General features: G+C 40.9%; 1 protein-coding gene across 4 annotated transcripts in view; it reads right to left on the bottom strand.

Moving 5' to 3' along the window:
- LOC114647026 (leucine-rich repeat and fibronectin type III domain-containing protein 1-like protein) overlaps nucleotides 1-24606 on the bottom strand; it is a 636531-nt gene extending 611925 nt beyond the window's left edge. For 3 of the 4 annotated variants that reach the window (XR_003715451.2, XM_051934018.1, XM_028795504.2), the window contains exon 1: nucleotides 23359-24606. The gene's annotated coding sequence lies outside the window, so the exon portion shown is untranslated. Of the gene's footprint in view, nucleotides 1-23070; nucleotides 23174-23358 lie in introns of those variants that run through there. The other variant, XR_007936295.1, reaches the window with a different exon arrangement.
- Nucleotides 24607-25236: the final 630 nt, after the last annotated feature.

The following is a 25236-nucleotide window of genomic DNA, read 5'->3' on the forward strand; positions in this document are numbered from 1 at the left end:
TGTTGAAATGACAAATGCAATGCTTTTATTATTAAATATGTTTGTGGTGCACCATCTGTTGGAATGACAAACATGTTTAATGCGCTTACATGCTTAGTGTACCCCAAGTGACCAAACACTCACGACCAAACTTACAGAAATGAAATGACATAAATAAGCCTTAAATAGAACTTTTCTTTTCTTTAATATCAATTTTGTCTCTAGTTTTGTGCGAACTGTTTTGCTTTGAAATTTTACTAAAACTTTTAAACAAAGATATTTTTTGTAGAATGATTTGAAACGCACGTAACACTGTTGCTTGAATCATCCTTTGAAGTGAATTAAAAGCTGTAAAACTTTGATAATTTTGGATAAATGCAGCAACAAGTGGATATGCTTAGACCAGATAATGGACTAGTGAGGCCTCATCGGTATGCAGGATGGATCTCCATCTTACAAAAATGACATAGCAGGGCTAGAAAATGTGTAGAAAGGAGCAACTAGGCTAATTCCAAAACTGCAAGGTAGAAGCTATGAAGAAGAATCAAAGTATTTGAACCTTTTCAAGCTCAGACTAAAGAGGTGACAGTATTCAAAATGATGAAAGGGATTAGTACGGTGGATCCAAACTGTTATTGTAAAACAAATTTTTCAAAGAAAACATGGAGACACATGGGGATGGGAACTTGTTAAGTGTAAGTCTTGTTTTTTCTTCTTTTCTTCATAAAGAGAAGCACAGATACGTGCAGTAACCTACCAAGCTGGGTGGTAGACAGCAGTTCTTTGAGAGTAGATCGGACGAGCTGTTTTGGCCTGAACTGCCTGTCTCTGCCAAACTTGCTGTCATGATGTCAGTTCTAAATTGACCCGTTAAGAATTGGGGTTGGTTTAGCCTACACACTTCATGACGGCTACACTAATAGGCCAAGGCTAATACTTAGTCCTTCCAGTCTATGGAAATGTGTCCCACTTCAGCACACAGTCAGCAACAGCAGTGCTTGATTGAAATAATAATACATTAAAATGACTATTCACATCACAAAGGACAAAGATAATTACAGTATGCAGCAACGCCACTTGACGTGAATACAGCAATTCCTGCACGCTCTATACAATAAATAAAGAAGGCAGCCGTTGTAATGATAAATATCCCAAAATGTTGTCAGATATTGACACTCAGTGAAATGAAGTGAACGGAAAATGAACAGCCTACCAGAAAGAAACAGAAAGGTCTGACCAGCTTATGACAGTTAATGCCTCTTCAGGTACAATTTTTAGATTCTTTTGTTTCATTTTTCATGGTAGTGCTCATTTTTACCTTTATGATGTCACTGTGCTGATTTATTTAATTAATTTTATACAGGTATTTTATGCTAATTTGTCACAGCCATAATGTTTATGACAATTACGCTTATTGCCGGCCATGCGATTTCTAGTTTCGTGACTCTGTCATTATGCAAACAATATAAAAGAGGAGTTGTTTTGTGTATTGAGGGGACAGATAGACCAAAAAGGGGTTTGAGGCCTCCAAACAGAGCCAGAAAGCAGGCACTAGCCCGTCCGCAAGAGGCTTACCCCACATCAGCCAACCTTTAACTGCTACTTGCAGGCTGCGGCCTACATAGGCCTAAAAATGGGGGAAGCTTTAAAAGTTCAATACACAAGACATGGTACAGTAAAAAAAAAGAGACAGGGTGGGCATAAACCTCTAGCTTGTGAGTAAAATAGCAATAATGATTTTTATTAAAAACTGGAGATTTATTAGGATAAATGCTAAAAATGCAATTTAATAATTTGCCTACAATACACAGCAAACAAGACCCTGTACACAAACCAAAGGCAGTAATCCAATCACGATAGAAAGAAAGAAACCGGTAAACCAGAAACTGAAGTCAAATGATACTCACAAAACACCTCACAAAGTCAATGAGCCACTGCTGGGTCTCTCTTCCTGACTGTTATACAAAGACACACCAATGACATCCAGGTGACCCCGCCTCCAAGGGGCTCCACCCACATGAACATAAGGAATTTGACAAACGAGAGGAGACCCTTCAGTCCATTGAGCCCGTTTGTTTAGTTAAGCTGTCCCAACATCTCATCCAGATTCTAATTAAAGACTGTCAAGAATTTTTGACCAAGTAGAAAGAACGGAAGCACAAGTCAAGTGGCAGAATACAAATAACAAATAAAAAGTGAATCTAACAGAAATAACGTAGAAACTTTGAAATGCCTGACATTAATGGGCAGAAAATCCCATCCCCGAGGTACTTCTTGGCACACTGTGGTGGAATGAGCCTGTGGCTAAACTTACTCAAGAGAGCGCCTCCTGGAGGGGATGGAGAGAATTGTTCGTGATGGCATCCGATTTTGTTTCCATCCTCTTTTCCACAACAGCTTCCAGTTTGTCTAGGGTTCAACCCTGTGAGGGTGCAGGCTTTCCTGATAAGTTCATCCATCCATCCATCCATTTTCCAACCCGCTGAATCCAAACACAGGGTCACGGGGGTCTGCTGGAGCCAATCCCAGCTAACACAGGGCACAAGGCAGGAACCAATGCTGGGCAGGGTGCCAACCCATCGCAGGACACACACACCAAGCACACACACTAGGGCCAATTTAGAATCGCCAATCCACCTAACCTGCATGTCTTTGGACTGTGGGAGGAAACCCACACAGACACGGGGAGAACATGCAAATTCCACGCAGGGAGGACCCGGGAAGTGAACCCGGGTCTCCTAACTGCGAGGCAGCAGCGCTACCACTGCGCCACCGTGCCGCCTTTTTTCTGATAAGTTTATTCAGGTAATGTGCTTCTTTTAACCTCAGGTTGCTTCTCCAGGAGACCACAGCGTATGACACCACACTGGCTACTATGTACTTTACTAGCCATCCACCACGGCTCCATCCAAGTAGTAATGAAACAGGACAGCAAGGAGGGTCCTGACGTCCCGCTTCCCCCCAAAGGCCCACAGCCTCTGTCTCGGATTTGCGTGAATATATTGCTCCTGCAAACAAACTATAATTCTTAGCACGATGAGAGAAGTCGCAAAATCAACCGGAATGTTCTAGCAAATTCTAGAAAAAACCCCAATCTAAACCCGTTAAGTAGTTCTCTCATTCACTAGCTAAGCGGATGTAAGATATTCCCCGAGGCTGGCGCATGAGTGAGGAGGGCCCTGTCCCCCTTCCCTCGGCCCGCTGTGTCTGTCTCAGATTTGTGCAAATATATCGCTCCTGCAAGTGAACTATGATACTTAGCGTGATGAGAGAAGCTGCAAAATCAACCGGAATGTTCAAGCAAATTCTAGAAAAAAACCCAATCCAAACCCGTTAAGTAGTTGTCTCGTTCGCTGGCTAAGCGGAGGTAAGGAACACCCTGAGGCTGGCGAGTGAGTAAGGAGGGTCCCGCCCCCCCACCTCTCCTCAGCCCGCTGTGTCTCTCTTGGATTCACGCAAATGAATTGTTACCACAAGCCAACTATGATACTTAGCACGATGAGAGAGGTCACAAAATCAAACTGATCTAAATCTGTTAAGTATTTCTCTCATGAAAAGTGGACAGACAGACAGACGTTGGTTTTTATATATATAGAACTCGCAAAATCAACCGTAATGTTCAAGCAAAGTATAGAAAAAAAAAGATCTTAATCTGTTAAGTAGTTCTCTTGTGAAAAGCAGACAGACATACATTCAGACAGACAGACAGACATTGGATTTTATATATAGAGACATGGATTATGCATTATGGTACATAGGTGTTTGGAATGTAAAAAAAAGAAATTGTCTAAGCCGTCCACAGAGTGAATTTCCAGGTAAATATTTGACAAACCCTGCAAAAAACGCACTAATGAGCACAGTCAGTCTCTCATGGCTGTCTGTGGATCCGACAATGATGCTGTCCATCAATTTAGAACATTAGAACATTAGAACACTCTAGACGAGAACAGGCCATTCTGCCCAACAAAGCCTGCCAGTCCTGTCCACTTATTTCTTCCAAAAAAACATCAAGTCGAGTTTTGAAAGTCCCTAAACTGTCTACCACACTACTTGGTCGCTTATTCCAAGTGTCTATCATTCCTTGAGTAAAGAAAAACTTCCTAATGTTTGTGCGAAATTCACCCTTAACAAGTTTCCAACTGTGTCCCCGTGTTCTTGATGAACTCATTTTAAAGTCACCATCTCGATCCACTGGACTAATTTCCTTCATAATTTTAAACACAGTCAGGTCTCCTCTTAATCTTCTTTTGCTTAAACTGTAAAGGCTCAGCTCTTTTAATCTTTCCTCATAATTTAACCCCTGTAGCCCTGAATCAGCCCAGTCGCTCATCTCTGGACCTCCTCTAGTGCTGCTATGTCCTTTTTGTAGCCTGGAGACCAACAACTGCACCCAATACTCCAGATGAGGCCTCACCAGTGTGTTATAAAGCTTAAGCAGAACCTCCTGTGACTTGTACTGCACACATCAAGGCGCTATATAACCTGACGTTCTGTTAGCCTTCTTAATGGCTTCTGAACACTGTCGGGAAGTCGATAGCTTAGAGTCCACTATGACTCCTAAATCCTTCTCATAAGGTGGACTCTCGATTTTCCAACCGCCCATTGTGAATTCAGACCTTACATTTTTACTTCCTATGTGTAATTCTTTACATTTACTGACATTAAATTTCATCTGCCACAAATCTGCCCAAGCCTGTATGCTATCCAAGCCCTTCTATGATGATATAATGGATTCCAAATTATCTGCTAATCCACCTATCTTGGTATCATCTGCAAACTTAACCAGCTTGTTACTTATATTCCTATCTAAATCATTTATAAATATTAAAAATAGCAGCGTCCCTAACACTGACCCCTGCTGGACACCACTCTTAACATCACCTAATTCTGATGAGGTTCCTCACACCATCACCCTTTCCTTCCTGTGTCTGAGCCAATTCTGCACCCATCTAAAAACATCACCCTGAACTCCCCCTTCTTTTAGTTTGATGCCCAACTTCTCATGTTGCACCTTATCAAATGCTTTCTGAAAGTCCATATAAATAATATCATATGCTCCACTATCCGTATCCTTTTGTTGCCTCCTCATAGAATTCCAGCATGTTAGTAAAACACGACCTCCCTCTTCTGAACCCATGCTGTCTGTTCAGCTAAACTCCTGTCCTTGCCAGGTGTTGCTCAATCTTATCCTTAATAATTCCTTCCATTAATTTTCCTGTAATGAACGTTAAGCTTACTGGCCTACAGTTCTTTGGATCTGCCCTGTCACCCTTTTTATATAATGGGATGATATTTGCCATTTTCCAGTCCTTTGGAATCTCTCCAGTGCGCAGTGACTTCCTAAAAATATGTGTCATGGGCTTATATCTGTACTCACTAGTGTCCTTAAGAACTCGAGGGTAAATATTATCTGGTCCTGGTGATTTGTTTGATTTCATCTTATTTAATCTGAGCAGCACTTCTCCCTCTACAATTTCCAAATCCCTCAGTACATCCTTAGTAGTCCCTGTTACCTCTGGGAGGTTATCCACTTGCTCACTTGTGAAGACCTCAGAAAAATGTAAGTTTAGGGCATCTGCTATTTCACTGTAAATTTGTCAGTGTGTACACTGGTGGGAGAGCAGGCCAATTTGGAAAAGTCAGACCCCACCTCCAGGAGCAGTGGATTGATTTCAGCAGTGATGTCTCGCCATTCTCTTTTTGGTGGATCAATTGTTGTTCAAAGTGATGGACTCCTTCAATTTCTGTCCGTCTCCAAAGCACATGGTCCCCAGCAAGTGTCTCAAGCTGCATATATGGAATGGAGCAGGTCTCAAGAGTACGCTTCAGATAGTCCTTCCAGTGTTTCTTCAGTCCACCTTAAGGTCATGTGTTAAACCCACAGGACCTACCGGGGAAGCCGAGACTGATCCATATGGATAATGTGCCCGGTTCAGAAGAGGACATGGCAGAGCAGCATGGCCTCAAAGCTAATTGATGAACACCATTCCAGAAAATCTCATCTCAAGTGATACCCAGGATCTTCTGTAGGCAGCAAATATGGAATGCTTCTAGTGTGTGGATTTGCTTGTGGTGGGGAGTCCAGGACTGGAATCCATAAAGAAGTGTTGATATATATACCGCGTGATATACCACAACCTTCATTGCCATGTTGAAATTTCGGTTACAGAATACACGAATGAAGTGGAGGCTAGTCAGAGGCATCACGAGATATTATGATTCTGAGGTAGGGGAAAGATTGTGTGTTCCCCAGTGTCTTGTTGTCAGTTTTGATGCCCACTGGAGGATCTGTCTTCTGGAAGGCAGCGTCAGTATCTTGAAAGTGAAGTGAATTTCAACACTAATGAACATACTCACTTACATCAAGGGCCAATTTATCAGCGTTAATTCACTTAACCTGCATGTCTTTGGACTATGGGAGAAAACCAGAGCACCAAGAGGGAACCTACGTGGACATAGGAGAACATGCAAGCTCCACACAGGACAAACCTGGTCTCCTTTCTACCACTGTAGTACAGTGTCACTGCCTTCTCCTGGTCACCTAATTTAAAAGATACAAAACCACGGAAATACGTATAATAATCATAGAGGAAAATTATTCACAGTCATGGCAGACCGAGTATTGGGTGCAATTCTGGTCACCACACCACAACAAAGACTTAGCATCACTTGAAGCTGTGCAGAGGAAATCCTGCAGTACTTCTTTATATTCCTTGCTTTGTACCCCAGTAAATACAAATTATCGTCAATAACCTAACCACCCAATTGTGGTTCACTCAATCGGAATATGGAACCAATGTAGGAAGCACTTCAAGATAGGGAATATTTTATCTGTGGCACCTCCACATGGTAACCACCATTTTCCACCCTCTTAAACGTACACAGTTTTTAATGTTTGGAAAACGTATGGGATTAAATCATTTAGAGATGTGTGTATAAATCCATCCATCCTTCCATTATCCAACCCACTATATCCTAACTGCAGGGTCACGGGGGTCTGCTGGAGCCAATCCCAGCCAACACAGGACACAAGGCAGGAAACAAACCCCCACCGCTTGTGTATAAATCATGTCTTTGCATCCTATGAACATTACACTCCAAATTTAGTTTCCCATCAACACCATTTTTCCATTATCTCCAAATTGCTCAATGAAATCGGCTTAATTTTCCTCACCTCCCACCTATTTCTTTCCCATAAGAGATGTTGATCAGTCCTGGGGGCTCAGACAGCATTTCTATAAATTATAAAACATTTTAAAGTCCCTTTCTTTTAAAGATCCCGGAGTACAGTGGGAAAAGGATTTCTTAGTCAACATCTCAGAAACGGAGTGGAAGGCAACAATGCACAGAATTCCATATGCGCACAAAGCATTCAGTTATTTAACTTAAATTATTTTATGGAGCACATCTGTCTCATTTACAATTATCCAAAATGTTTCCTGGGTAAGATCCAACCTGTTAACGTTGCAATCGAGCTCCAGCCTCACTGGGCCCACGTGTTTTGGGCCTACACCAAATTAACATCATTCTGGACCAAAATCTTGAAATGCCTATCAGACAGCCTTGGTGTCCCAGTCACTCCTAACCTATTAACAGCTGTGTTTGGTGGGCTCACAGAAGGGTGTAAAGTGGAGAAGACAAACAAACTGTGATCGCCTTTACTTCATTATTAGCACGTAGACCTATTTTGCTGAAATGGAAGAATTCTAACCCACCTCTTCTAATAATAATAATAATAATAATACATTTTATATATTCATAGGCGCCTTTCTAAATACTCAAGGACACCAAACAATAGATAAAACACACATTATAAAGAAAACTAAAAATACAAAAATTAAAATCAGACAGAAGTAATTAAAGGGATAAAGCAGTCTCAAACAAATTAGTTTTAAGTTTAGATTTGAAACGTGAGAATGATTTAATAGGACGTCAGGGTGGCACAGTGGGTAGCGCTGCTGCCTCGCAAGTAAGGAGACCTGGGTTTGCTTCCCAGGTCCTCCCTGCATGGAGTTTGCATGTTCTCCCTGTGTCTGCATGGGTTTCCTCCGGGTGCCCCGGAAGACATGCAGGTTAGGTGCATTGGAGATCCTAAATTGTCCCTAGTGTGTGCAGTTCTGTGTGTGTGTGCTGGCGCCCTGCCGTGCCTATGCTAGCTGTGATTGGCTCCAGCAGACCCCCAAGACCCTGTGTTAATATATAGCGGGTTGGACAATGACTGACTGACTGACTGATTCAATATTTCTAAGCTCAGATGGTAGTGAGTTCCAGAGCTGGGGAGCAGAGCAACTGAATGCCATGGTGGTAAAGACGGACGAAGGGGACGGTCAAGTGGATGGAGGTAGAGGATCTAAGGGTGTGGGAGGGAATGGCAACATGGAGGAGGTCAGACAGAAATGGAGGAATTGAATTGAATGCGGAACTTAACTGAAAGCCAGTGAAGCTGCCGCAAGACGAGAGTGATATGGTGAGTAATGATGTGGGCAGCTGAATTCTGGACCAGTTGAGGCTTATAAAGAAATTTGTAAGAAAGACCAAAGAAAAGGGAATTACAATAATCCAGACGAGAAGTGAGAAGGCTATGAACAAGGATAGCAATGGTGTGGGGAGTGAGGGAGGGGCGCAAATATAATTAATGTTACGCAGGTGGAAATAAGCAAACCGGGAGATGTTATTGATGTGGGACTGAAAAGATAAAGTACTGTCAGGGATGACACCTGTGGGGAAGGGGAGACAGAGGAATTATTAATAACAAAGGAAAAATGATCAGTTTGGGATAATCAGATACCCAGATAGTGGGTAACTGATGTTATATCCATCCATCCATTATCCAACCCGCTGAATCTGAACACAGGGTCACGGAGGTCTGCTGGAGCCAATCCCAGCCAACACAGGGCACAAGGCAGGAACCAATCCCGGGCAGGGTGCCAACCCACCGCAGGACACACTCAAACACACCCACACACCAAGCACACACTAGGGCCAATTTAGAATCTCCAATCCACCTAACCTGCATGTCTTTGGACTGTGGGAGGAAACCGGAGCGCCCGGAGGAAACCCACGCAGACACGGGGAGAACATGCAAACTCCACACAGGGAGGACCCGGGAAGCGAACCCAGGTCCCTAGGTCTCCCAACTGTGAGGCAGCAGCGCTACCCACTGCGCCACCATGCCACCCTACTAATGTTATATACAATTTGAAATTGGAAAAAGTCAAATTCTCTCTTAGTGGATCTGTACAAAACTTTTTTAAAACCTGGCAGGATCTAATCAATAACATATTAGAATAAACATTTATATTGAGGAGAAAGACTCCTTTCTTTCTTTCTTTACTACTCTCAAAAGTTTTATTCCAGCTGTCAGCCTTCCTCTCTCTTTCTCATAGGTGGGAGTTGAATTGAATTTAGTTTTGTTAAGTTTGACTTGATTGTGTGGAATTTTATATGCTTTTAATAAATTCAATAAAAGATAAAAAAAGAAGAGAAAAATTGGGTGCATCCCAGGACTTACGGAGATTCCCTACTGTGACAGACTCAGAGAATTAATCCTGTTTAATCTCCAGCAGAGGAGACTGTGCGGAGATCTACTGTTATTCAGGTGTTCAAAACTCTCAAAGACATTGAAGAAGAAGATCAAGCAGAATTATTTTAGCTAAACTGTGAATCACATACTTGCAGATACCAGTAGAAACTATCAGAAGTGCATTTAGGACCGAATCAAGGAAGCACTTCACTTTATGGGAATATGGAATAAACTACCGAGCCATGTAGTTGAAGCAGAACCCTTCACAATGGAGAGATTTTGGGACAGCTTAGCTATAAGCTAAACAAGCAGACCTGATGGATTGAAGGGTCTCCTCTCGCTTGTCAGATTCCTTATGTTCTTATATTGGCAATCTGTGAGTAATTTGTGATTTTGACTTGGCCTTGAGAATGGACTCTTTCAAACTATGCCGTCTTAGTTTTGTACTTCTGTCTGGCTGACAAGCAGGACAATGTTGCCAAAGTAGTTTTTGACGGATGGTCCGTTACAACTCGGATGTCGACTTTGGTCAAAATTCAGCGGTAGAGGATGGTAATTAGCTGTAAACTGAGACAAAACTCGTCATTACTTTTTAGTTTGGCTTTCTTTGCTAGTAGGAAAGTTAGCTTCATTGATTTGACTTTGATTCTCTGTGCATTGCTGAGTAGTGAAGAGCGAACAACCTCTAAATTGGCATCGACATCTGGCAAGAGACAATACAAAGCAAAATACTCCATGGATTATCGCTGAATCGGACTCTAACTTGTTGGACTCTGGAGATGGATTTTGAAAATGAAAGTATGGTCCCAGCATCAGCTGATCGGTCCCCAGCTAATCGTGGTGCTGAACACGTTCGTGTAGCTGATGCAACTACAGCAACATTCGCCTGTGAGGACTGCCACTTATGATGACAAAAGGTACAAACCAGATTGTACTGCCGCCCACCTACCACGTGAAGATAGCCAGACAGCTGGCCCTCCGTGCATTCCTGCTGGCCATCAAGGATGCCAAACAGACGCTGACAGCGGGCACAGTACACAGCAACAGACATTTCATGTTGATTTATGCTGTGCTTTGTGTGCTTTTTATTGGAAAAGATATTCAGCCCTCAAAGAGTTAATGATGGCCTGACCCCAACTTTAACACTTTGAGTGCGAGGTACAAGTTAAGTCGTGTCTCACACTGCATGTCAAAACGCAACATATGAGAGAACTCCTATCTCAGTATACAGCCACTGGAGACGCAGCCGACTTGCTGCCACATGTTAATTATCTACCATTTACAGTACATTGACTTTTTTTGGCTGATGCCTTTATCCAAGACAACATTTAGGTTTAGGTTTAGGTTTAGGTTTAAATAAACCTAAACCTAAACCTAAATGTTGTCTTGGATAAAGGCATCAGCCAAAAAAAGTCAATACCATTGGTTACATTTCTTTTTTGGTATTCCAATTGTAGAACAGGCAGGTCAAGTGACCTGTCAGGGTCACACAGTGTCAGTAGTGGAATTTCAACCCACAACCTCAGGGTTTGAAGTCCAAAGCCTTAACTACGACACCACACTGCCTGCCTCTACCATAGGGTTGCCATCTAGTGGTCTTTTTTTAGACACAACAGTTTGCAGCAAGCAGTGCTCTAAATAGTCTCTACTTACAGTTAGGTTCATAAATATTTGGACAGAGACACAATTTTTCTAATTTTGGTTCTGTACATTACCACAATGAATTTTAAATGAAACAACTCTGATGCAGTTGAAGTGCAGACTTTCAGCTTTAATTCAGAGGGGTGAACAAAACGATTATATAAAAATGTGAGGCAACTAAAGCAGGGCACACACGCACACCCTAGGGACAATTTAGGATCGCCAATGCACCTAACCTACATGTCTTTGGATTGTGGGAGAAAACCCACGCAGACACGTCCTGGTACTAAATAATCCATCAGTCAATGTGTTAAGATGCCCACCCAAGTTCCCTTAACACAATATCATCTCAGTTTAGACTTCTGACCTGACAGTTTTTTAAGTAAGTAGCTGGTCAACATTCCCCTCAGCCTGGCAAAACTACACCATGTTTGAGGATGGCGCACCCCCAACAGTTCGACTCTCCCCAAAATGTGCGTTAACACTCAGCTTCCTAACCTTTTCAATCCTAATTATTTCTAACAATCATAAATTACAATTACAATCCCACAATGGTAAACTCGAATCGCTAATGCGTCTGTTAATTTTGCGTTTTGATAATGAGGGAGGCCCTCTCAGCCAAAATTTTTGAATAACACTTTTGAAAAGATTAAAAGAATGGTAATGAATTGTTTTAAATAAAAGAGAGTGCAGGCAGGGTGGAATGGGTGAAGAAGAGTGTCAGGAGTGATTTGTGACTGAGGGGTATCAGCAAGAGTGAAAGGGAAGGTCTACAGGATGGTAGTGAGACCAGCTACGGTATATAAGCTGGAGACGGTGGCACAGGAGACAGAGCTGGAGGTGGCAGAGTTAAAGATGCGAAGATTTGCATTGGGTGTGACGAGGATGGACAGGATTAGAAATGAGGACATTAGAGGGTCAGCTCAAGTGGGACAGTTGAGAGACAAAGTCAGAGAGGCGAGATTGCGTTGGTTTGGACATGTGCAAAGGAGAGATGAGGGGTATATTGGGAGAAGGGTGCTAAGGATAGAGCTGAGTTAAAGATGCTAAGATTTGCATTGGGTGTGACGAGGGTGGACAGGGCTAGAAATGAGGACATTAGAGGGTCAGCTCAGGGTGGACAGTTGGGAGACAAAGCCAGAGAAGGATGTTAAGGATGGAGCTAACAGGCAAGATGACAAGAGGAAGGCCTAAGAGAAGGTTTATGGATGTGGTGAGAGAGGACATGCAGGTGATGGGGCTAACAGAACAAGATGACGAGGACAGGAAGATATGGAAGAAGATGATCCACTGTGGCAACCCCTAATGGGAGCAACCAAAAGAAGAAGAAAAATGAATTGTTTTAAATGAAAATCATTTTATTTCTGCATAGTATTCTCTGCTGACAACCCGAACTAACAAGTATAAAGCAGCAACAATAAACTGCTAAACCCTTACAATGTGAACACTGGAGCTACCTACAGCCACCCTGTGAAAGAGAGCCGTATCAATTGATTAACACAAACAAATCATGACAAGATAACCTCCATCATAACGAGATTTGGGATAAGGGGATAAGAAGAGTAAAAGGAACAAATGAGAGGGAAACGTGAGATAAATTAAACAGAAAATGTGTCATCTGTGCAGCCTTAAGGAAACATTGACAAAGGGTTAGAGTGATTTGAGAAAGAAAAGACTGGGAGGACAGAGAAGAATAAAGGAAAAATACAAATAGTGAGACATGCGGCAGACAAAGACCAAGAAATACGCAGATCAGAAAAATGAAGGGAACACGTAATTATCCCAGTCTACCACCAAGTGAATGGAGCTTCAGGGGTATCCGTCCGTCCAGATAGGAAGCACAAGCGATTGTGAATCAACGTCACCTGCTTTGGTACAAATGACAGTGGCATCTTGTGACCTGGACAGGGTTTTTGGTTGATGTCGCACACCTAACAAAAAACTCTGCTGATGAAAGAAGATATGTGCCTGCTACTACTGACTTTAACAGGAAGCCAAGGAGAAGGTGGAGCCTCAGACCTGTTGACCAAAAGCAGTGAAGGACGGGCAAGTGTAATATGAAGATGGATTTCAAATCTACTGCTCAGAAAAATGAAGGGAGCATGTAATCATCAGAGTCTAACAGCAAGTCCATGAAGCTTCAGGGGTATCAGTGTGTCCAGTTGGGAAGAAGAAGTGATTGTGAATCAACTTCACCTGCTTTGGTGCAAATGAAAGTGACAACAGGTGACTTGACAAGACAATCCCCAAAAAGGGAATGGTGGCCACAGACAAGTGCTCTCTCCTTAGCCTTCCTAGTTGATTCTTCTCTAGTTTTGCATTTTGCTGGTGTCCAGCTCCTCCAGGATGGCACTTCCATATGTGGTGTCACAAGAAGGTTTGCTGTGTCTCCCAGCACAGTCTCAACAGCATGAAGGTGATACCAGGAGATGGACCATACACATACACAAGGAGAGCTGGACAGGGCCATAGATGGGCATCAACCCAGCAGCAAGACTGGTATCTGCTCCTTTGTGCAAGGATTAACAGGAGGAGCACTACCAGGGTGCTACAAAATGACCTCCAGCTGGCTACTGGTGTGCATGTTTCTGATCAAACCAACAGAATGAGACTCCATGAAAGTAGCATGAGGGCAACATTCTCTGGTGAGACCTGTATTCACAGCCCATCACCATGCACCTCGATTGGCATTTGCAGAGAACACAAGAATTGGCAGCTCCACCATTAACTCCCCGTTCTTCTCACAGATGAGAGCAGGTTCACATTGAGCACATGAGGTAGACGTGAAATAGTCTGGAGATGCTATGGTGAATTTTATGCAGCCTGCAATATCAACCAGCATGACCAGTTTGGCGGTGGGTCATTGATGGTCTGGGGAGACATATACTTGGAAGGTCACACAGACCTACACATGATAGGCAATGATTCCCTGACTGCTGATAGGTACCAGGATGAAATCCTCAGACTATACACTGGTGCAGTGGGCCCTGGGTTCCTCCTGGTGTAGGACAATGCCCAGCCTCATGTGGCCAGAGTATGTGGGAAGTTCCTGGATGACAAAGTCATTGATGCCATTGACTGGCCTGAACATTCCCAAGACCAGAATCCAACTGAGAACCTCTGGGATATTATGTATCAGTGCATCAAACAACGTCAAGTAGCACCACAGACTGTCCTGGACCTCACTGATGCCCTGATCCTGGTCTGGGAAGAGATCCTCGAGGATCATCCGCCATCTCTTCAGGAGCTTTCCTAGGTGCACACTATTAAGATATTCCATTTCAATATTTCATTCATTGAGATCCGATGTGTGATTTAAGTGTTCCCTTCATTTTTTTGAGCAGCCTGCATAAGAGATCTGGACAAGAATAAAATCAAGAAGCTGGTGTCACACATGTGTGCATGGGAGGCAGCTAAAGGGTCTAAATGAGAGTAATTCCACACCAGACCAGGGGGTGGAAGAGTGCACTGACCTTTTTTCTCACTTTCCTGCAGACCGTTCATGGGAAATTCCTCCTGGCCCTGGTGACGTCACTTCCGGTCCCAACCTTGATGATGTCACTTCTGGTTCTGGCCAGAATAACATCACTTCTGGTTCTGGACCCTTAAATGACTTCACTTCCGGTGAAGAACCCATGACTGAAGAGACTTCCGGTTCCAACCCTTTTGATGACATCACGTCCGGGTCTGAGCTTATGGAAGAGGACCCTTCCGCTTCCCCACCTCAATTACTTCACTTCCTTTTCTGGCCTGTAAAGCCACCATATTTGACTAACCTGGTTAGTTCTGTTTTGGACTCCATTCTGAGCACGTCAGTGCTAGCAATTTACCCATTTGCAGCCACAGGTGGCTGCCCCAAATCTTTTCATGACTCTTGTGTCTATTTATTGAGACACTGGTTAAGTTTGCAGATGACACTAAGTTACTGTAGGTGGAAGGGTGGATGATGGACAATCAGCTAAATTGTTACAGAGGGACAGCATACAGACTTAAATAAGGATTAACAGAAGTTGTGGTGGAGGGATATGTTGCATATAAGTTTATTTACCTAAAATCAAAGATCATCTCTTTAATGATCGTTGCCTTTATTTGAAATACTAGGGTGTTGTACCATATTAGCCATTATGGATGTATTGAGAGGTTAAGCAAAATGACACCTTTTATTGGCTAACTACAATTGCCAGAAGAAGGGGTCTGAGTTGCCTTGAAAGCTTGGATATTGTAATCTTTCTAGTTAGCCAATAAAAAGTGTCATTTTGCTTAACTTCCCACTACCTTTATTTGAAAGAATTTTTTTTAACGCACCATTTGGTAAACTCTTCTACCTCTCTGTCAAAATACAAACTGGACAGAGTGGTCAGCCTTTATGATCCACACAAGTACTGCATTGTCTGCATATTTATAAAAGGTGCTGGCTGGTGATGAAGCCTGTCACTTGTTCGTATGTAAAGTGGACTCCACTCACTTTTTACAGCTGCGCAGCTTCCCATCATTCCACAGCTTACCTGACTACCACCATAGTCCTGGATTTTTCTTTTGTCTTTGCTGCATACTTGATTGGTGACGCATTTGCATGACCAGTCATATCAAATATGATCTCGATCTGTTTCTGACCATCTCAGAATGTGGTCTGCGTGGTCCATCACCAGTGCATGTGCACCATTTTTCTTAGGTGTGTTTGCGTATTTAATGAGAAAAGGCACCTACTGCAATAGCCACATCTGTCTGCCTGTCCATCTGTCTGTTCGCATGAAACAACTCAGTTCATGATGGACTGACTAGCACAATTATTATTCCAGGAAAGATGGAAGGACAGTTTTATTGTTATTGAGACATCTTGAACACGGTGCAATGTACGCATTTTTGAAATTACAAAATCTCCCTTTGAAAATGATATGTCAAACTCATCAACCTTAAAATGAAGCAACATTCTTTGTGACTTCAGCTGCAAATTAGTGTACTGTTTCAATTTTACCTCGAGAGCTGTCACACATGGTTGCCTTTCAGACTCATCCAAGGTATGCGGTACCACCTCAAAACGAGACGGGGTGCTGTTGCTAACAGTCTTATCTCCTTTTTCCCCCTCACAGCAGCGAGATCCCACCCACCGAGAGCAAATGAGCCTGAGAAGCCCCACCCCTTCTGGTCCAGATGATATAAAAGCAGCCGTCCCCAGATGGTGGTATTGCTTTTTGGACCTTAGAGCCTGATACGCTGTAGCTCCCCCCAAAGCCTGACAACCTTTTGTTTAATGCTTCTGGTGGGCGAATGTGAAGGTAATTGTCTACTTTCTTAATGTCTGAGCACCATGAACACTGGTTGCTTTGCTTTCTGTTAAGAATAAATGGGGTTGGTTATCAGGTTGGCACCACAACTTGTTCTGCCTTTTTCACTCACTGCCCCACATTGGCGTAGTCGGCAGGATATTCTAAGCACTATGAACGACCCAACAACTGGCTAAATAAATCAGGTCAATCAATTGCAGGCACAACTGGCCACCTAACAGGATTAGCTGGCTGAGGTGGAAACTTGCCTTCCTGTATCTCTAGGGGTGTGGCCTCTGAGATCATGACCTGTGTTTAATTGACACGATGGGATAAAAGGACAACTTGGTATTCATGTCCTTATCCAATCGGTGAACACCAAAACTCTCAAAAAGCTTTGTGCAAAACCTCTCGCATGTTACTTTCAGTTTTTGACCTCTTGTTTGTTCTCTTGACCTCAAATTTTGCCTTTTGCTTCGGCTTCAGTTTCATTTTGCTTTTTTTACCTTTTTTTATTCCTCTACATAAATGAAGATGTGAGTTCCAAAATCTGCTAATTACACCTTTTGGTAAAATTTAGTGAACACGTGATTGTGACTTTTCATGCAGTTGGTCATGCACTGAAAATATGTTTGAGCTTCAAAACCTGCTAATTGCAACAGTGTAGCTCTATAGTTTTAGGGATTTAGTTTCAAAATCTGCTTACGGACCCAAATTTTCCTATTTATCTCCAAAATTTATCTTTTGTACTTAGCTGATTTTGGAACTGAGCTCTTCAAATCTTCTGGTGTTTCTCAAAACATTTACCTATCATTGGTGCGCTCATACAGTAGTATATAAGCAAACCTGTGGGAATGGAATCCACAGCTAGCAAGGAATTACTGTATATTTCATTTAAGAAGTCCTGGATAATGAAAAGATACATCCAAAAATGGTCCTTGATAATGAAGACGCCCCAAAACAGCAAAATGGAAGACTCAGAAAAAAAGAAACAAATTTATTTAAGTTGTCTGCATCATAACAACATGAGTGCCTCCATCTTATATAGGCATGCCATAATAACATAGTATATCACTTGACGTGCATGTCCTGATTGTTACTACACAATGAGCATATTAAATGTACACGCTATAAGAAATAAGCTCAAAATGGAGCCATCCAGAAAACAAACTGATGTCAAGGTAATGTCACTAACCCCAATTATAGGAATGTTAAAGATGCCACGCATGCGCATCAGAGGGTCACACTCTGAGTTCCTCCTAGGTAGGTAATACCATCTCATTCTGAAAGTGCTGTCGCTCAATGTCTTGTCTTCTTCTTCCTTCACAGTGTATAGAAACTACCCAGTGAGGGCAACTGACTCCACCCCTTCTGGTCCCTGGGCTATAAAAAGTGACCACCCAGAAGGAGGCAGCACTTCTTATCCAAGCAACCTGAGGAAAGGAGCTCCAGATTCAAAAGACACCTGATGAAGCCATTCAAAAAGATTTAGCCACAATGCTGTGGTGGCAGTGTGTGCTGTTTCTTTTGAGCGCCATCGTCCGTTATGTTTATTTAAAAGCTTTAAGTAAACGGGGATGGTTGTGTTGGCGCCCCAGAAGTCACCTGTGTATCAGACTGTCACTCCTTTGGACGATCATAATGACTGGAATGATTCAATAAAAGTTAATTGCCTGCTCTCCTTGCTTATAGTTTACATATTTGTTCTATCCAGCCCCCTGGTGTATAAGTGAGTGAAAAGGAGACGTCCACTAACAGGGAAGGTGAAGCACCAGTTCTTGATGCAGAACGGATCCACAGTCCCGGGTGCATGTGTATTGTGGCTGCAGGGTGCATCTCCTTCCAGGACAGGTGAGTGCAAGGGTAAGAGAACAAGAGTTGGGGTGGAGGACATATCATAAAAAAGTTACGATAGGGTCAGCCCCAAACCTTGCCATGATAATACAACGTACTGGGGTCTTTTTTCTCCTTCAGTGTCCCCTGATAACTCTGCTCCTGGGTTGTCCCATAACAGCTACAGCGGTTTGACTAATATAGGCAGTTACATTATAATGCAGCTGCCATCTCCTGTCTTGGGGAATGGAGATATGCAGCATTGTTTCAATCCTCCATGGACCTTCCAACACTCATTTCTTCATTTCCCTACAGTCGGCTCATCTCAAAAGGAGTCGAAGCCATTATAGTCTGTGATCTCCTACAATAGTTTAATAGTAAGGACTAAATTATGTGAGCTTGATGAGTTAAGTTGGATGAATTAATGAAAAACATTCTCATGTGATCAATCTCGTTGAAGCATGGGAAAAATAATAATTAATAATTTAAAATGTCTGCATACATTGGAAAGTGTTGCTGCATATTTGGTTAGACATGCAAGTAAGAGTTTCACTGCACTCTGCACACGTGACCAAAAACTTGAACCTAAGATAACTCTCATTGAGAGACAGAAGGAGGACCGCAGTATTGTATTATGAGGTGAGGAGGGGTTTGGTGAGAATGAAAAGCCAACAATCCCAAAATCTGAGCTCCAAAATAAGTGTCGGGCTCAGAGGATAATATTCAGACTGGCAGAATTAACAGACGGGAGCAGCTTCCCAACGCTGAATACACAAATCATTAACATCAATTACAGTAATCGAGAGATCCGTCTCAAAATATAAGCACGTCTATTCATATCTACCTCAGTGACTATTCATCCTTACAAATTCAGCTTGTGAGCTACTGAGGTTTGATCACAAAAACAAAACAGAAGGCTCAGGGAAAGAAGGGACAGCCTTTGCGGTAATGCACTCAAGGAAAAGACTGGACTGGTGCCATCTGTAACAAGCAGCATTAAAGTTCCATTAAGCTTTAACATTTTCTGAGAGGCACCCATTAATTGACAGATACAGTAGACGTTACATTTAGAGAGCTCAGCGAAACGACAATCAAGAAAATGCATCTTGTGCAGGGAAGGGAGAGGTGAAGGAGACATGTGCTCACTTCGTATTATAGCCCATAATAATAATAATAATCATAATAATAAGATGAAGAGGAGGAGAAGAATAAAAGTAATAATTATTATTATCATCATCATCATCAGTATTCCATTATTATTATTATTATTATTATTAACAATAATAATAAGAAGGAGAAGATGAAGAAGGAGAAGAATAAAAGTAATAATTACTGTATTATCATCATCATCATCAGTTCATATTATTATTATTAACAATAATAATAAGATGAAGAAGATGAAGAAGGAGAAGAATAAAAGTAATTATTATTATTAACATCATCATCATCATCAGTATCATATTATTATTATTAATAACAATAATAATAAGAAGAAGATGAAGAAGAAGGAGAAGAATAAAAGTAATAATAATTATTATCATCATCATCATCATCAGTATTACATTATTAAGAAGGAGAAGATGAAGGAGAAGAATAAAAGCAATAATTATCATAATCATCATCATCATCATCAGTATTATATTATTATTATTATTATTATTATTATTATTATTATTATTATTATTATTAAAAATAAGAAGAAGATGAAGAAGGAGAAGAATAAAAGTAATTATTATTAACATCATCATCATCACCATCAGTATCATATTATTATTATTAATAACAATAAGAAGAAGAAGATGAAGAAAGAGAAGAATAAAAGTAATAATTATTATCATCATCATAATATTATTATTAATAATAATGATAATAATAAAAATGATAAGATGAAGAAGAAGAATGAAAGTAATAATTATCATCATCATATTATTATTATTTTAAAAAGCTCTGCTTTGTTGCACAACTCTTATCTATTCAAGTCTGTTACAGTGCCTTCCAAATTGGGGGCTTAATGTCATTATTATTGTAGGCAGTGTTACAATTAGTACTAATAATGCACATTATGCTATAGTAAAAGAGAAATGCATATATTCATAAAATACCTCAATAATTTTAACATCTTATACACATTTTCTTTATTCAGTGAACAAGAAATAAACTAAAAAAAGTGAAGCAAAACAATTCAACCTTGTAACAAAATGATAATGAGAATTAAGCAAACTACTTTTACTCCTGGAACAATAAAATCACTGTAAACCTCCGCATTTGCCATTCCGGGTCTCACTTTCTCAAGATCTGTACTACACAGCCCCCTGCCTGTTCAAATAAATAACACAGGAGAAGCACAAAAGTGATGGAAAGAAACGAGATATTTCTATTAAATGTCACTGTGTGTGCAAGCAAGCCACCTTTATAGGCAGAAAGAGATGAGTGTCAAGTGCTGTCTGTCAGGGATAAGTAGAAAATCAACAGATAGGAAAGGCACTAGATAGATAGATAGATAGATAGATAGATAGATAGATAGATAGATAGATAGATAGATAGATAGATAGATAGATAGAACTGAAAGGCGTTTAATAGATAGATTGATTGATAGATAGATAGAAATTAAAGGCACTATATAATAGATACTGTAGACAGATATGAAAGGCATTATATAATAGATAGATAGATAGATAGATAGATAGATAGATAGATAGATAGATAGATAGATAGATAGATAGATAGATAGATAGATAGATAGATAGATAGATAGATAGATAGGAGCACTCACTATAACAAAGAGATAGACAGATAGATGTGGAATGTATTATGTAAAGGATAAATAAATAGGAAAGGCCCTAATAGATATATACATCAAAGCACTTTGTAATAGGCAGATATATAGATTGGAGGAAGAGATAGGTACTACAAAACAGTTAAGTAAAAAAGCTCTTACAATAAATTATATACAGTATATATTTGGTGCTATTTACATATCTGCTATATAACAGAAAACATGTAGGAGATCACTTTATAATCCACAGATATTAAAAGTACAGCATAATAGCTATATAGGAAAGCATACTATGATAGATATAAAATATGTTAGGCTCTGAGCCATAGTGCTTAAGGCTTTGGACTTCACACCCTCACGATATGGGTTCAAATCCTGCTGCTGTCACTGTGTGACAATAAAAATGCATTTAAACCTAATAAATGAAAGGTGTTGTATAATAGACAAATATATAGGAAGGCATTATAGATAGATAGATAGATAGATAGATAGATAGATAGATAGATAGATAGATAGATAGATAGATAGATAGATAGATAGATAGATAGATAGATATGAAAGGCACTATATTATATTTACACTAGATAGATAGATAGATAGATAGATAGATAGATAGATAGATAGATAGATAGATAGATAGATAGATAGATAGATATGAAAGGCACTATATTATATTTACACTAGATAGATAGATAGATAGATAGATAGATAGATAGATAGATAGATAGATAGATAGATAGATAGATAGATAGATAGATAGATAGATAGATAGATAGATAGATAGATAGATACTTTGCTGCTACTCTGTAAAATGAAACCTAAGAAGACTCCTTGTCATTTTTTAAGATTCAAAATCTTGGATTTAAAAATTTTAAAGCAGCACACCTGTAAAGCTCTTTTCTCCACACGATAAAAGAAAGTGGGGGCTTAAAGTTTAAATTCGTGCCTCGTCTGGTTATGAAATATATATTCTAGATCATCTAGTTTGAGAGAGAAGTCCACACACAGCACACTCCCTGCAGCGCTGAGCCGATCGTCAAGTGAAAGACGCCGAGTAATGCTGTGTATTTTTTAAATGTTTTGTTTGTGTTTCTCTTTTCATGGAGAAGTCCATCTAAAGTAATGTGTGTTCAGTGGTGTTTGCGAGTCGTTCTGATTGTTTAAATATCGGAGTGCACCATTGCCCGGCCATGAAGCAGCAGTTTCTTTACAGGACAGTCTCTATATAGCGCACTCACTCACGCACGCACGCACGCACGCGCACACACACTTTTCGCACTTGCACTGAGCCGTGTTCATTTTGTTCCCCGTCAAGGCTACGCTGTCAGAGTGGACACACACACACACACACACACACACACACACACACACGCCCTTTTCCTTGCACGTCTGCACCACGAGCCCATCGCTCAGATGCTGTCCTCCTGCAAGTGTGAGCGCAGGTTAAGCCTTCCGCCCAGCCCGGCGCACTCACCTTGTTAAGATGAGAAAGTCATTATCTACGGCGAACCCTTAGTGGGTCTCTGCTGATCAGGACGTGGCTCTTGAAGAGTTTGAGATACTATTGTAATTCGGCTAGCCGTGCTTATCTGAGGTCACCTCGTTCACAAGTAATCAAGGAGAAGGGGGCGATAAGCTGAGGGTGTGGGCTTTTATGTGAGAAGGTAATAAATAACTCAACACCCGGCTTTCTGTGAGGAGCCGAGCTTAACATCTCCCTGTTCTCAAATGTACGGCATTTAACACCCCAACTCCCTTCACATAGAGATGGTATTTATAAAACAGCTTCATGCACCAGAAATGAACAAGTTGAAGTAAAATAATAAAACACAATAAACAGTCGTATCGACTTCAATGAATGCTACACACTCAAAATCTCCGTCCCCACACTGGAGGCTTGTGAAAAATAACGGTTCACACTGTGATTGCTTTCGCTGCTCGCACTAATGATGATTTTCATGGTGATCACTTTTCGCTATCTATCGACACAGCCGTGTATTACATTTCTTCAAAGCAGCAGCATGAACGTCAAGGTGAAAAGAAGAAAGCTTTACCTTTACATGGTGTACAAAATGTGCCCAATTTAGCAGCGTCTCTTCCCAGATCTACGGAGAGGAGCAGCTGATCTCTCTCTCTCTCTCTCTCTCTCTCTCTCTCTCTCTCTCTCTCGCTCACACGCTCGCTCGCCTGGTCTCGCTCTCTCTCTCTCTCTCTCTCTCTCTGTCTCTTTCTCTTTCTCTCCTACGGTCTCCGTGTCTCATTCACTCTCTCTCTCTCTCTCTCTTTTACTCCCCTCTCATCCCCCCTAAGCCCACCAATTCCAGGTGTAAACGACGTGTTACCATTCGTTTCGGCTCCGCTAGTCTTGTTTTTTGCAGCAGCAGCAGCGGCAGTCCAGGAAGAAGATGCGCAGGCAGGCTGGCGCTGAAAGGGCGGCTTCCATGCACAGCGATCAACAGAAAGCCGCGTTACTCTTCATCGAACGATCGGGATACTGGATGATGAGGAGAAGGGAGAAGATGATGATGTTGATGATGATGATGAAAGAAGAAGCAGAAGAAGAAATCCAAACCATTCGCCCGCGTTCCCTTTATAGCTCCACTAGCAAGCAACAACAAGCTACTACAGCCCAAGGATGGACGATGCATAGTGCATACAATAAGTAAGGCGCCGCTTCACGAGCGCATCATCCCACTTGGAAGCGCACAGGCTTTTCCTTTTTTGTAGAATATGCAGGTGGATAAAATGAAAGCGGGGCGAGCCGGGAGAGGCAGAGCACTCGTGCTGCACGGTAGATCCGTCCTGCTCTGCTGTCACATTTCAAATGAAATCCTGGAAGAAACCCAGTAATGTCGGTTATAACATCCTCTGTGTGATTTTGTTTTTTTCTTTTAAGGTTCTCCAAAAGCCCAATAAACTCCCGTTAGTTTCTCCTTCAGACAACTTCTCAGCCTATACGTGCGCTTCAGTCGTCCTTACACTTGCAGTAATCCGAAATCTCTGGCGCTAAAGGTGTGTGCGTGTGTGTGAGTGAGTGAGGAAACAGCCTCTGGAGTGCCGGGAATATTCCACGTCGATTTTCCCCCAACAAATAAAATTTTAAAAAAGGAAGAAAAAAAAAGAGTCGTCAGACCATCTTTCTCTTGTTTTAAGAGCGGCAGTCTTCAGCTCTTGTGCGAGCCCCTTGTTTTCTTCAAGAATACACTGGCAAAGTAACGGACTGTCGTCAATGCATTATTTATAAGGCAACTTTTTTTTATATTCCTCAAATAAATTAATTCCTATTTTTTTTTCTTTATCCCTCGGCGATTCCATTTAGATGCATGCTGATGAAATGGAATATTTCTAAATCCATAATTAAAAACTGTCAGCATTCATAATTTCAGATGCAACATACCAAGTCCTTTTCGTCCGTCTGTGGCTTAAAAAATAAGTTAATCAATTAAAATGAAATAACTGGCTGTCAGTTTAATAGCAGTTGCATAACTGGCAAATTACGCACTGGCTGTTCTCAAAAAGCTTTGGAATTCAAACGGCATAGCCTAAAATTAAAATAAAATCCTTGATGACATGATGGCCTTTTTAGAAAAAAAAAATGTAGCCAGTCTGTGAAATTACGCAAATCGACTTTAAAAATATGTAAATAAATTTAATATAACTATATATGAATATAAAACTATGCAGCTCGTCTCAGGAAAATAAAAAAAAAATCCCATTAAATCAGCTTTACTGAATGCTATGTCTCAAATTAATCTTTTTTTTTATTTGTATATAATCGTGGGCATAATACTTTAAAATCCTCCAAATTAAGGAGTTCATAATAATTATCTAGTGTTATATGTAATGACTAAGTTATTTTCCTCCTTGGAATCTTAGCGTTTTAAACAGTATCAGTAGCATAATAATAATAATAATAATAATAATAATAATAATAATAATAATAATAATAATAATAATAATAATAATAATAATAATCCTACATTTACGGTGAAGTCAACATGCCAGTGATTAAAGATTATTACTTCGAATTTATCAATTACATTTTATTACTGAAAAAATATATAAAAACTATATATATAAAAAAAGGTTACTAATAAACTGAAATCAAGAGCAAATATTTCCAGCTATATTTCCAAGCAGAAAAAAAGTCTTCTCGGTTATTGTTTCTAAACAGGAATCCTTTCAATAATCCATTCCGGACGTGTCTACATTTTCAGCAG

The sequence above is a fragment of the Erpetoichthys calabaricus genome, chromosome 1 (genome assembly GCF_900747795.2).
Source record: "Erpetoichthys calabaricus chromosome 1, fErpCal1.3, whole genome shotgun sequence".
NCBI classification, from domain to species: Eukaryota; Metazoa; Chordata; class Cladistia; order Polypteriformes; family Polypteridae; genus Erpetoichthys; species Erpetoichthys calabaricus.